Source organism: Alligator sinensis, unplaced genomic scaffold, assembly GCF_000455745.1.
Source record: "Alligator sinensis unplaced genomic scaffold, ASM45574v1 scaffold407_1, whole genome shotgun sequence".
Taxonomy (NCBI): domain Eukaryota; kingdom Metazoa; phylum Chordata; order Crocodylia; family Alligatoridae; genus Alligator; species Alligator sinensis.
In genome coordinates this window covers 1123164-1126902 of record NW_005842464.1, presented here as the reverse complement: position 1 = coordinate 1126902, position 3739 = coordinate 1123164, and positions in this window count along the sequence as shown.

Genomic DNA, 3739 nt, shown 5'->3' with positions numbered 1-3739 from the left:
GCGTGGCTGAGCTTTTCCCAAGTGGTGCTGACAGCCCGTCCCGTCACGATCACAGGAGACACGGGGACCGAGCTGCCGTCCCGCAGCAAATCAGTCCCCGGCTTGGTAAGGAGGCGAGCGGACCGCTGGGGAGCGAGGGTGGGTTGGCTGGTTGCAGCCTGGACCAACATCCCAGTGAATAGACGGGGTTTCTGTGACTGTGCATGGAGCAGGCCGGGTAATAGTCATCCTCCAGGCAGGGGCCAGCGCGGTACGTCCCACCGGGTCAGGGTTGCCTCTCAGGGCACCTGCACAGCCACTGCAAGTCAATGGGGCTTTCTGGGGATTGGAGCAGTGCGGAGGAGAGCAGAATTGGACCCTGAGCTGTATTCCTGGTACAATATGGGTGAAGGAGGGGGTGACCCCAAATGGATAAACGCCCAGCTCTGTCCCCATCTCCATGCCAGCAGGGACACGGAAACCAGCCCACCGCGAGCACTGGGAGGACATCCGTGTCCTGGGAGGAACGTGGTCCAGTTTTTGGGGGAGCTGTCGCTGCTCAGTCGCTACCCAGCGGTAACCGCCGTTTCTTTCTCTTGCAGAGAGATGCCAAGGGGCAGTACCTGTTTGACCTCCTCTGCCACCACCTAAACTTGCTGGAGAAAGACTACTTTGGAATCCGGTTTGTGGACCCTGACAAGCAAAGGGTGAGTGGCAGCTAAGTGCCCGTCCTGCCTGCGGGCTTATTGCTGCTTCCGTAGCGGGAAAACTTGTGCTAAATGACTGAGAAACCAAAGTGCAACACGAACAGGGAAACAAAGCCCTTGAAAGAGAAGTCATCCCAGTCGGTCGTCGGTCGTCCTCCCTACGGTCCTCTGCAATGCAAAGAGACCAGGCAGCACGGCTGGATGTGCCCCGATGGGGTCGTTAGCAGGCTAGCGTGGTCCGCCGTGTCTGCTCGAGGACCCGCGATTCTCCTTGCTCCCGCAGCACGTGACTACCTGCCTGCCGTTCAAAAGTGAGGGTTAGCTGCTCTCTCTTTCTGCAGGCGTTTGGGAGCTCGGGGAGGGGGATCTGAGCTCTGTCCTGGCTCGGGCATCAGCAGCGCAGCTCTGCTCCAGCCATCAGCTGCGATGCATGACCCCACGAGGGCTCGGCATGGATCAGCCCCCCGGGCGAGCTGGCACTGGCAAACCTCGTTTGGGAAAGGAGCAGATTTGATATGGAAGTAAAGCAGCTGCAGTGACAGACCCTCGCGGTCGCGCTTGTTCAAAGCCGTATTTTAACCCTGCAGTATAACATTCCCCTTCCTAAGGAAATGCAGTGGGATGTGGATGTGCCTCCCAGGAGACAGCAATGCAATACATCCTATGTACTGAGCATGACGGGTGTACGCCTAGCAGAGGAGGCTTCTGCGCTGGACGCTGGTGGGGCACTGCATGCCCCTTGTGAGGTCCATCTGCAGGTTGCAGGGGCTCAGGGGCCAGCCCTGCAATGCCATCTGCCAGCACCGATGCCCAGGCATGCGCCCTGGCCTTGCTCCCCGCGCTCAGACGCTGCCCAGGAGTTGGGGGGTGCAGAGCTGAGCAGATGGCGGCAACAGGGACGGGGCAAGCTGACCCCTTGGAGGCTGAGTACCAACTGATGCAGGGTCAGGGGGTGTCCCCCAGTTGATTAAAGCACACGTGGACTGCGGAGTACATGCTGGCAGCCCCAGGAACGGGTGGCTGAGATGCCCCTTAATGCCAACCGGTTTATGATTTTTACGATACGACAAAGGGGATGGCAATCAGTCATTCTCTCCAGCCGCTGGGGGGAAGAAGCAGTAGAAAATCGGCTGAATTCATAGCAAAGGGCAAGGTCATGCAGCAGGAAAAAATGATTTTCTGGGGTGTTGGAGCAGCGGAGCAGGCTCAGGAGTCTCCTTCCCTGGAGGCTTTTACAGGCAGCTCAGACCAACACCCATCGGGGACCATGGAGCTTGCACCCATGTCCTCGTAGCTTTGCATGTGCCTGAGTGATCCACACACGGTCCTAATGCTTGTTCCCATCCCCGGCAAGTCATAACTGCACCCATTTCTGTGCATGGGCTGCAGTCCCTCCAGCCTTGCTTCTGGTGCGGCACGGTCACGGGAGACGAATAACCTCATCGGAAGGGGCTGCGGCCTCCAGCCCGGGCTGAGGGGTGGTGGCTCTAACGCGGGAGAGCAGCGTTTCCCTGCAGCGATGCTGATGCATTGCTAAGTGCCTCCCCGGGCGTGTCAGCTCTTTGTTTCCAAGCTCGTGGGCCAAGATGGGTGCAGAAATGCAGCCTGGCATCGCGTGCATGGCAGCAGGTTGTCTCCGTTTGCACGGTTGTTGGAAGGCAGCTGTGTGCTGTGATTTGCTTACACGTGCAGGTGGAAATCCCTCGGTACATCCCAATTCACCCACGACTGTGTGCATGTTGGCTGTGCTCCGGAGCGGCGCACGACACTCTTCCAGCTGGGCTGCGCAGTGCTTCAGGCAGGCCAATTAGCCTTGTCGAGTGGCAGGGCCAATTAGCCTGAGCAAATCAGCCTGTGTGCAGGGCCCGGCTACATTGCTTCTGGTTAGACACCAGCCAGTACCTCCGGCCTCAGACACCTCAGGTCCATGGCGTTACACCCGGGTCAGCTGGGTAGTACGGCAGTCGGGCTTGGCCCAGTCTCTGCAGGGCCCAGGCATGACCGAATTGCTCCCTAAACCCAGCTGTGTTTCCAGCTGCAAGTGCTGCGTTCACCGCCTGATGGATGCAGCCGTCTCCTCAACCTGGTCTCACGGGCGCAGGAGACGTTTCCCGTTGCAAGCAAAGTGTCCGTGTGCAGCTGCGTAATGGGTCTGCCGAGCCCGTGGAGGGGGTCCGAGGGGAAGGGAAGCCGGCACTGTGGCAGGAGGCTTGCTGCCTGCTTTCATAGCACCGCACAAGGCCAAATGCCCAATGCACCCAGTTCCCAGGGGAGGTTGTATCTGCCTGGCAGTGATTCTCAGCCGGGGCCTCAGGGCTGCCGTGGATCCTTTGAAGGGTGCTGTGCAGTGCGAGAAGATCAGCATCCGTCCTAAGTGCAGGTCTTTGCCCTTGTTCTTGTTGAACCTCATGACATTTCTTTTGGCCCAATCTCCCAATTCTTTCTGGGTCTCTCTGGATGGAGAGCATATCTACTACTCATCCACGAACTTGCTGAGGCTGCCCCGCATCCCATCTTCCAGATGGATGAAGATACTGAACAGTTCTCCCTCTTCCTCCCTTTTGGGGCCGGGCAGGCGCCCCTGGCTCTGGGGCTCTCTCCCTGGGGACCGGGGGCTCTGCAAGCTGCTTTCAGGATTCGGTGCCTGCAAGAGGAGGATGGGGCAGGTGCTTCCTCAAGTAGCCTGGAGGAGCCGGCAACACCCTTCAGCTCTGCCACAGACTTGAGCAGTGAGCATTGCAAAATGCTGCCGTTGGGCCGCTGCTTGCAGGCGCCGTGAGCGTCGCTCCGGGAAGACAAGCCCCGGCTTTCACCCGTTGCAGTGAACGGGGCTGTCTTTTTTCTGGCTGGGGCTGGCTGGTTTCAATCAGGCCGTGCCGATGAGGGGAGGACGTGTGGCTTGGTCAGCGGGCGGGCGATGATATGCATTTCTCTTGGCTGGTAACTATGCGGGCCGGCTCCCGGTCCCGTCCTCGCCGGGCCCAAGCTGGGCCCGTCTGTGTGCACACGGGCTGTGGCCGGCAGCCCCGGCATGCGGGGCCCGAGGAAAGGCG